An 11,308-nucleotide genomic window follows, 5' to 3' on the forward strand; every position below is an offset into this window, starting at 1 on the left:
GAATCCCATCATTTTTCTGACGCGATAATTAAGATCCGTCCTCTCGGCAGGAATGAAGGATGAAGAGGATAGGGACAGTGCTTCTAATTTGCTTTGGCTCTAAGAACAGCTCGAAATGTAGGTGTCGAACAGTCTTCACTCCTAAGATTTAAACCTTAGGAGGTGGCGCCCGGCATGCTAGGAACCGACGTTGATTCAAGCCGGGAGGAACCGCCATAAGAGATCAAAAAAAAAGTAAAAAAAAAATGACCACCACATAAAAATCAGGCAGGTGGCTGCCACCTTGGCATATTTGAACCCCTTGGATGTCTCTGCCAACATAATAAAGGACACAGGATGCATATAATCCACTGAACTTGGTGCAAAAGGTTGCGTGAATTTGTGGATCTTGGTAGGGATCCATGTATCAATTCAAATCCTAAACGAGACACCAGCTCCTGCATTTCTTTCCCATGGAAGACAATGCAAGCAGTTATTAGCCCATTTAATGATTCCCAACTAGAATCTAATACAACCCTGCTGGGCTGCTTATTCCTTTGCTAACTACTGTTTCAGCTTTTATCTTGGCTTGTCTTCCGAGAGTGAAAAAAATCTTCCTTTGGTGTATGCAACCGTTATCTTTTTCACATGGTGGATTTTATAGTATTAAATCTTGCTATACTTTCCATGCTGTGAAGCACTTGGGTGAAGAACAAAATCAGATCACTTTTTTTATGTTTTAAGATAACCACCAAATATTTATCTTGTGAGCCAACAGAAAGTCGAGCTTTCATGGTTCATCCAGCTCTGCTTACCAATATATGGACTCTCCGCTCAATTCCGACCAGTTTTTAGCCAAGTATGGCACATGTAGAGTATTTCCCAAAACGTTCACCTTCAGAAAAAAACTAGAACTCTGGTTTTCTTTTCCTGTTTCCCCTAAAACAAATTTATACTTGTATATAATCTTGGCAAAGATGCAAAGATACCACAAAGCAAGCGCAGGAGAACCTTAGTATAAAGCAGAAATAAAAAGATGTATTCATTTCAAAGTGCTCTCAGTTTTGATCTGTAGCTCATAAGACACAAATAATCATCCATCCGTACAGATGGATGCATCACTTGATTATTCGGTGTTCAATTCCTGGCAACTAAGTATGGGAATGGACTCGGGGGAGAAAAAGGAGAAACTGGGACATAACTCTGGAACCCTACCAGTTTCAAGCCTTACAAGGTTTGCAGCCTTCTCAGGGCCAAAAGGAAGAGGAAAAAGGGCCCCAATCCAATTTAAACAAATCAGTTCCCCAGGATATAAAACTAAGAGTTCTAGTTATTTTTTTAAAAAAAAATTACAGTTGGGAACCAGCTAAGTTGGTTTGATCCTGAGTTGAATTAAAGTACTGTAGTTTCAAAGAAATCACTTCCTGAATTTGAATATGTAGGGAGACTATGGTTTGTTTCAGTGGTGAGTTTCACTTACCTTTGCTACCGGTTCGCTCGTGTGTGTGCAGAACATATTTGATGACGTTTGGGTGGGTGGGCGGAGCCTCCCGCCCCCCTCTACTACCGGTTCGCCCAAACCGGGGCGAACCGGTAGCAACCCACCACTGGTTTTGTTTATTTAAAACTGAACATGGAGGCATGTAAGTGAGTGGTGCGGTGGCCTAGCGGTGGAGCTCTCGCCTCACAATCAGAAGGCTGCGAGTTCGATCCTCGGTAGAGGCAGATATTTCTCTCTCTGGGCACAATGAGAATATATATCAGAGGTGGGTTTCAGCAGGTTCTGACCAGTTTTGGAGAACTGGTAACGGAAATTTTGAGTAGTTTGGAGAACCGGTAGTAAAAATTCTGACTGGCCCTGCCCCCATCTGGCTCCCAAGTCCCAGCTGATTGGGAGGTAATTGGGATTTTGCAGTAAACTTCCCCTGGAGTGGGGAGGGAATGGAGATTTTACAGTATCCTTCCCCTGCCACGCCCACCAAGCCACACCCACAGAACGGTAGCAAAAAAATTTGAAACCCACCACTGATATATATCTGTTAAACAAATCTCCACATTGGTGACAGGAAGGGCATCCGGCCAGTAAACACTCTGCTATCTCCATTCAGTTGCCCAGACTCCACCCTGCAAGGGATTATGTGGGTCATTAAATGAAGACGATAGAGGTATGTAAGTATGGGCAAGAAAAAAACAGGGTGATCCTACAAATTGACCATGGCCCATTTACTTGGCAGGAAACCACGATTTCCCACGTCACCTCCAGGCCTCTATAAGTATTGTATTTGATTCAATGATGTGAAAACTGCCTCTGGTATCCATTCAGACGTGCAAAGAATTCTGATGCAGCAGGTCATCAGGCGACCAGTAAGCATGTGTCAGTATGCAGTTCACAGCTAGCCTATTCCCGGTCCACTTCTTGCATCAAAGGACCATGTGGTGGGATGCTACTTCTTACGAAGGTGCTGAAATGATAAGTGATAATGACCTTGTTTAACTAGGAACTGGAATCAAGGAGGGTCTGGACACCAAAGGACAACTAAGCAAACAGGCAACCTAACCGTGACTCCCGGCGGGGATGGGAGTTGTCCTTCGGTGACTTAAGGCCTTTCACTTGTGTTGCTATGTTGCACAGCATTTTTTCCGAGAGGGAGGGGCCATCACTTTTCTGACCGGCCAGCTCTTTGATGGGGATGAATAAATGCACTTTCTAGTTTGGTGTTGATCAGTGTAATAGAGATGTTTTGTATGTTGCAAAGGTTGCTGCCAACCAGTTTTAGAATCTCTGTCCAATAATTTTTTTAAATAAATAAATAAATAAATAAAAAGCTACCCTCGATGTATGACTTGAATGTTTGGAAGCAGATGTTTTTGGAAGAGAAGTTTTGCATTGCTGGAGATTTTTTTTAAAAAAAAGAAAAGTTAGTGAATATATTATTTTTGTGCTGTAAAAGAAAGAAGAACGAAATAACACTTAAATATACCGATTCCATGTTTGTTCCTTTTTTTTTTTTTAATTTCACTTTCTCACAATTTGAGGATAATAAATTACGGCATTATGGTTATTAGTTACACAAAAATGTGATGTCACAACTGCCAGTTAAATACCAGTTTAGCTGGTGTTGCATTCGTATGCTTTGGGTTCTTTCTAAGGCCCTATGAGGTCATAATATAGCAGCATAGTATAGTGCAGATCAAAGCAATCCGGCCTTCTGCAAATTGGCAGATGGAAATTCTGTCAACGCATATATTTTCTAAGCGCCATCCAGATTTTTTGGATATGGCACACAGTGACAACTGGGGCCACCGTGGTCGGTTTATACCATCTTTCAGTTTTGTTTTTAGAACTCAATATTTTGTGACCGTCTACCTCACTATTTCCTGGTATTATGACATCAATTATCCACACCTTCTTTTCAGTCAAGAGTCAAATCTGGTATGTTAGGAGGCCAAACAATATTTTAACCTGTTCGTTTTCAACTACTTTGAATCTATGTTCCCACCAATTTTACCTTACAATATTATTAACCGGTTTTGAATAGTAAATTTGCAATGCTTGGGTTTTTAAAAAAAAAAAAAAATCCTCACAAAATCAGGATATAATCTTTCTAAACATGAACATCCTGACTGGATCTATGAGCATGTGCAAAATTATGTGTTCCCTATTTAAGTAAGTCAGAAGTATAAATGGATCTGACAAGCAGATCAAGTGGAAAAATCTAGTCCCTTTCCACTGCAGATAGAATGCATGAGACCTGCTTCTACATAATTAATATGGCATTTATCAGGAATATGGTGCACCTCCTTAGCTTCATCAGCCTGCATCCTTAAATATGGTTCTTCAAAAATTCACTCGATTCTCTCTGGTGAACTCACCCATCATTTTTGGCCACATAGGAAAGTGCAACACACACATCCCCTGCTCCTTGCACAGTGTTCGAAGTCCTTCCTACTTAAGTTCAGTTCTACACACCTCAGCTTAAAAAAGATCATGATACACCAGAGCAGTTTCAGAGAAAGTTACTAAGCTGATGGAAAGGGTGGTAACACAGAATGATTAAACGGTGTGGAAATGCTTGCAGAAGAGACAGTTGGGAGCACATGATGTTTGTCTTCAGATATCAAGAGGGAAGTCACACTGTAGAAGGGTAGGACTTATTCTTGCTGGTTCCAGAGAATAAAATGAGAAGTAATGGGATGAAACTTCAAGGATGGAAATGCAGATTAGACATAGATAAGTGGAACATTTTAATAATAATAACAATAATAGTAACAACAACAGAGTTGGAAGGGACCTTGGAGGTCTTCTAGTCCAACCCCCTGCCCAGGCAGGAAACCCTACACCACTTCAGAAAAATGGTTATCCAACATCTTCTTAAATACTTCCAGTGTTGGAGCATTCACAACTTCTGGAGGCAAGTTGTTCCACTGATTAATTATTCTAAGTGTCAGGAAATTTCTCCTTAGTTCTAAGTTGCTTCTCTCCTTGATTAGTTTCCACCCATTGCTTCTTGTTCTACCCTCAGGTGCTTTGGAGAATAGCTTCACTCCCTCTTCTTTGTGGCAATCCCTGAGATATTGGAACACTGCTGTCATGTCTCCCCTGGTCCTTCTCTTCACTAGACTGGCCATTCCCAGTTCCTGCAACCATTCTTCATATGATTTGGCCTCCAGTCCCCTAATCATCTTGGTTGCTCTTCTCTGCACTCTTTCTAGAGTCTCAACATCTTTGTTTTTACCTCATGGTGACCAAAACTGAATGCAGTATTCCAAAGGTGGCCTCACAAAGGCATTATAAAGTGGTATTAACACTTCACATGATCTTGATTCTAAAGTAGTTGTTTTGATAACTACTTTCTTACTGCAAGGAAGTTTTCAAAAAGTCATCAAACAAGCGGTATAATCATCTATCAGGGATAGTGCAATGAATGATCCTACAATGTGCAGAATTTGGACTTCTTACCCTCCTTCCAACTACGATTCTATGCATGACATGTTCAAAAACAAATGTTATGGTATTGAGGAACTGGGTTAGCAATGAATTCTGAATGTAACAGCTGTTCTTGTAGTTTTCCTGCGATGATATGTCTCTCTGCGTGTTTAATTCCATCACCAGCCCTTATATTTGTAATTCTGCAGCTTCATCTAAACTAGGCCTATTTGACAACGCTGTATGGGTATGCCAAGAATAATTCGGCCCTTCGGTTTGTCTGAAGGTGATCTGTTTTGATGCATGATCGCTGGATTGATTCAACAAGCGGTAATAATGATTGTACTCTGTGGTGAAAACAGATCCCCGTGGCACTATTATCTAAATTTTGAACGTTCGTGGTCAAGGCATTCTGGGCCTCACGTGTGAGATACGACGTTCAATGAATGGACATTATTAATAACCAGAATCTTAGCCAACATCTACATTGATTGAGGAGACATAAGGAAACATTTTTACAAGAAAATGAAATTGCATAGATACCCTGTTTCCCCGAAAATAAGGCCCAACTGGAAAATAAGTCCTACCATGATTTTTCAGGATGCTCGTGATATAAGTTCTACCCCAAAGATAAGATCGCCAACCAGACGGAGGCGTTTAGTATTGTATTTCCCCCAAAATAAGACCTAACTAGAAAATAAGCCATAATGCATCTTTTGGAGCAAAAATTAATATATGTTAGACACTTCATTCACAGGGGCTAGGAACTTCAAGATGTTGATGGTTTGTAAATTTTGCCACATTTGCCCATCGACCATGCTGGCTAGAAGTGATTAGAGCCAGAATCCAAAAGCTTCTAACAGATCATTCCCCACTCCTGCTTGTAAGGTGACTCGTGAGTTATGACTACTTATTCAGTGATCATTCAAAGTTAAGAACCAGGAGACGTACAACCAATTTGCAAAATTGCAGTTTGTTGAAACATCCCCAAAATGTGGTTGCAATTCAGGTACGTACCAAGCAGCTGCAATTAACCACAGTGGCAGCATCCCGTGGTTATGTGATCATCCTTTGCTACCCTCCTTGACAGCTTCCCACATGCAAAATCAATGGGGAAACTGATTGGAGGTCACACGTCACTCCCACTCCTGCCATGCTTCTCACCTGCATATAACACCCACCCACTCACTCACCTGTACTCAGTAACTCCTATCCTTGGTACCCATGTACTCAGCCATAGCACCAATCTGTTTCCATCAGATATTTGTGCATTGCAGTGTAAGACATGTATGCCTAGAAACAAAAGCTGTTAGCAATAGCAATAGCACTTACATACCGCTTCACGGTGCTTTTACAGCCCTTTCTAAGCGGTTTACAGAGTCAGCCTACTGCCCCCAACAATCTGGATCCTCATTTTACCCACTTCGGAAAGATGGAAGGCTGAGTCAACCTTGAGCCTGGCGAGATTCGAACTGCCAAATCCCAGGCAGCCGGCAGTCAACGGAAATAGCCTGCAGTACTGCATTTTAAACACTGTGCCACCACAGCTCGTAAATGCTAGCAAAATGGCTAAAAAAATGTTTTTAAAGAATTTATTTTTAGGACATCTCTCTACAGATGCGACAGAGACAAGGTTCAACTTCCTGGTTTGTATAATCCCATCGAAAACCACACACACACACTGACACCCTTTCCTGCTTGAAAAGAAAGCATCATGAAATTAAAATTGATTAGAGGAAACCTGGCTCTGTGGGATTGTCTAAGGCAGGGGTATCCAACAGGGGTGAAATGCTCCCAGTTCAGACTGGATAGCCTGATCCGATAGCGATCACGGTGGGTGGCTCAGAGAACCAGTAGCAAAAATGCCTGCCCACCCCTATGCCCAGCTGAGTCGCGCGACCATCAGAGGTTGTTTTTTTTTTTACTTTTAAAAGCATTTTAAAATGTGCCCACCAGGTTCCCGAGCATTCCATCAGCCGAGGGCCCAAGGTAGGGATGGGGGAGTGGCGGTCATTATCAAGGAAAGCCTAGAACCGAGGGAGACCACTGTGCCTCAGATAGCTGGTTGTGAATCCCTCTGTGTGAAGGGTCATAGGACTCAGGTGGGCTTGTTGATCACGTACCTGGCTCCTTGCTGCGTGACAACAGCCCTGCCTGAGCTGTTGGAGGTGCTTGCTGGGTTGGCAGTTGAAACCCCCAGACTGCTGGTCATGGGGGATTTCAACTTGCCATCAGCTGGCATGGCATCGTCGACGGCTCGGGAGTTCATGGCTTCCATGACGGCCATGGACCTGACTCAAATAGTTGACGGCCCTACTCACACTGGGGGAGGCACACTAGATTTGATTTTTGTCTCTGGCCAGTGGTTGAATGATCTGGAACTAAGGGATTTAGTCGTTGAGCCTCTGTGATGGTCAGATCATTCTCTTCTTCGTCTGGACTTTCGGACCGCTACTCAACACCGCAGGGAGATGGAACCAATGCGTTGGTTCCGTCCCAGGCGCCTGATGGACCCGGAGAGGTTCCTGACGGAGCTTGGGCCGTTTCCTGAGGATCTGGCCTGCGGCACGGCTGAAGAACTAGTCGCAGCCTGGGAACTGGCCGCGGCTGGGGCTCTGGACTGTGTCGTGCCTTTGCGGCCTCTGACCCGGCGCAGGTCTCAACCAGCTCCTTGGTTCTCTGAGGAGCTGAGGGAGATGAAGCGCCGGAAAAGACGCCTAGAGAGTGCCTGGAGGTCCAGGCGTTCAGAAGCTGACTGAACACTAGTTAGGTCATATATTCAGACCTATCTAGTGGCATTGAGGGAGGCTAAGCGTACTTACGTTTTCTCCCTTATTGCATCGGCAGATAATCGCCCAGCCGCCCTGTTTCGGGTGACCCGCTCTCTCCTACAGCCAGAGGTGCGGGATGACCCCCTGCAGGGATGTGCCGAAGATTTTAGTGCGTATCTGCACGATAAAATTGCTCAGCTTCGGGACGGGTTGGACCAAAATTGGGTAGATCCGGGTGAGAAAGCAGAGCCTTGTCTTGTTGAGACTGTTTGGGAGGAGTTTGACCCTGTGACTCCTGAGGAGGTGGACAGGTTGCTGGGAAGGCTTAATGCCACTACATGTTTACTGGACCTGTGTCTCTCCTGGTTGGTACTGGCCACACAGGAAGTGACACGGGGCTGGCTCCAGGGGATTATTAATGCTTCTTTGGTGGAGGGGACTGTCCCTTCCGTCTTGAAAGAGGTGGTGGTGAGACCCTTCCTCAAAAAGCCTTCCCTGGACCTGGTCATTTTAGGTAATTATCGTCCTGTCTCCAACCTTCGCTTTGTGGTGAAGGTTGTAGTGTGTGGTGGCACGCCAGCTACCCCAGTTCCTGGATGAAACGGTCTATCTGGACCCGTTCCAGTCCGGCTTTCGGCCTGGATACAGCACCGAGACAGCTTTGGTCGCGTTGGTTGATGATCTCTGGAGGGCCCGGGACAGGGGTTATTCCTCTGCCCTGGTCCTGTTAGATCTCTCAGCGGCTTTTGATACCATCGACCATGGTATCTTGCTGCGCCGGCTGGAGAGATTGGGAGTGGGAGGCACCATTTTGCGGTGGTTCTCCTCCTACCTGTCTGACCGGTCGCAGATGGTGTTGATGGGGGGCAGAGATCGACTGTGAGGCGCCTCATGTATGGGGTGCCGCAGGGGTCGATTCTCTCACCCCTCCTGTTCAACATCTATATGAAGCCGCTGGGTGAGATCATCAATGGCTTTGGGGTGAGTTACCAACTGTACGCTGATGACACGCAGCTGTACTTTTCTACCCCAAGCCACCCCAACGAAGCTGTCAAAGTGCTGTCTCAGTGTTTGGAAGCCGTACGGGTCTGGATGGGGAGAAACAGGCTCAAGCTCAACCCCTCCAAGACGGAGTGGCTGTGGATGCCAGCATCCCGGTACAGTCAGCTGCAATCGCGGCTGACTGTTGGGGGCGAGTCATTGGCCCCGATGGAGAGGGTGCGCAACTTAGGCGTTCTCCTGGATGGGCGGTTGTCCTTTGAAGAACATCTGACGACCGTCTCTAGGAGAGCTTTTTATCAGGTGCGCCTGATTCACCAGTTGCGCCCTTTTCTGGACCGGGATTCCTTATGCAGTCACTCATGCTCTTGTTACCTCTCGCCTGGACTATTGTAATGCTCTCTACATGGGGCTCCCCTTGAAGAGCACCCGGAGGCTCCAGTTAGTCCAGAATGCAGCTGCGTGGGTGATAGAAGGAGCTGTTCGAAGCTCCCACATAACACCTATCCTGCGCAGGCTGCACTGGCTGCCTGTGGTCTTCCGGCTGCGCTTCAAGGTGTTGGTTTCCACCTTTAAAGCACTCCATGGCTTAGGACCGGGTTACTGCCACCTACTGCCACCGTGTGCCTCCCACCGACCCGTGCGCTCTCACAGAGAGGGACTCCTTAGGGTGCCATCGGCCAAGCAATGCCGGCTGACGGCCCCCAGGGGAAGGGCCTTCTCTGTCGGGGCTCCCACCCTATGGAACGAGCTTCCCCTGGGACTTCGACAGCTTCCGGACCTCCGGACCTTTCGCCGCGAACTTAAAACATATTTATTTTCTTGCGCATGACTGGCCTAAAATTTTAAAATTTTAGCTGATTTTATGGGCTTTTAATTTTTATTAGTTTTTTAGGGTTTTGAAATGTATTTTAATAGTTGGGCCAAATTTAAATAAGTTTTTTAGTTATTGCTTTTAATTTGTATAGTAGGTGTCTTGATTGTTGTTTTATTTGCCTGTTAACCGCCCTGAGTCCTTCGGGAGAAGGGCGGTATACAAATTAAATTATTATTATTATTATTATTATTATTATTATTATTATTATTATTATTATTATTATTATTATTATTATTTTAAAAGTAAAAAAAAGGCTCTGGTGATCGTGCAGCTCAGCTGGGATCATCAGAGCTTTTTAAAAGCATTTTTTCTACAACCTCTTCGACTGAAGAGGTTGTAAAAAAATGCTTTTAAAAGTTAAAAAAAAAGTTGGCCATGCCCACCCAGTCACATTACTCCCCCACCACCAAGCCACGTCCACAGAACTGGTTTTAACACATTTTACATTTCACCACTGGTATCCAACCTTGGCAACTTCAAGACTTGTGGACTTCAACTCCCAAAATTCCCCAGCCAACATGGTTCTCATCTTCCTATTGTTCCCTGTTCCTCTTCTGTTACCCAACAATCCCTGAGTAAGTAATGTATGTAAACAATTCAGTCCCTACACTTGCTTTTGTTACCTCCAGTAGATTTCAGGTGCCTGAACGGGATTTCCAAAGAGCTGTCATTGTTCATAAAACACAGCTTAAAAACAATCTGTACCACATGGTGTCCGTATGATAAAAAAAAAATGAGCAAATGTTGGAATTTAAATTCCATCCGTTTTTTTTATGTGCATCGTATAAAAATGTGGCCACCATCTTGACTTATTTTAATACACTCTGTGGACACCCATTTTCTAGTGAAAACACCTCCATGCCAACCAACTGCCTCTCTCACATAGTGGCCTTTACAATGTAGATTCAGATATGAGGGTTCAGATACCCACTCATGTATAACACGATGACCCATTATGAGTTGTCCAGGAATGGAAGATCTTTCAGGGTGCCTGCTGGTAGCTAGGACAGCCCCCACTTCTCATAGAGTACAGAGAAGAGCAACCAAGATGATTAGGGGACCGGCAATTAAAACATACAATGAACAATTGCAAGAACTGGGCAGGGCTAGTCTAGTGAAGAAAAGAGAAGGACCAGGGGAGACAAATTTTTTTATTTTTTTATTTTATTTATTTATTTTTGTCACAACAGTATATATAAGCATAAGCATGAAAATAACTATATAATATATAAGCATATATATGAACATAAGTATATAATAACTATATTAATTGGATATAATGAAAGGAAACAATAGGATAGGAACGGTAGGCACTTTTGTGCTCTTATGCACGCCCCTTACAGACCTCTTAGGAATGGGGTGAGGTCGATAGTAGAGAGTTTTTGGTTAAAGTTTTGGGGATTTTGAGAAGAGACCACAGAGACAGGTAGTGTGTTCCAAGTATTAATAACTCTGTTACAGAAGTCATATTTTCTGCAATCAAGATTGAAGCGGTTAACATTGAGTTTAAATCTATTGTTCGCTCTTGTATTGTTGTGATTGAAGCTGAAGTAGTCTTCAATAGGAAGGACATTGCAATAGATGATTCTACGAGTTAAACACAGGTCCTGTCGAAGGCAGCTGAGTTCTAAGTTTTCTAAACCCAAGATTTCAAGTCTGGTGGCATAAGGTATTTTGTTGTATTCAGAGGAGTGGAGAACTCTTCTTGTAAAATATTTCTGGACACGTTCAATTGTATTGATGTCTGAAATGCGG

The sequence above is a fragment of the Ahaetulla prasina genome, chromosome 8, assembly GCF_028640845.1.
Source record: "Ahaetulla prasina isolate Xishuangbanna chromosome 8, ASM2864084v1, whole genome shotgun sequence".
NCBI lineage: Eukaryota > Metazoa > Chordata > Lepidosauria > Squamata > Colubridae > Ahaetulla > Ahaetulla prasina.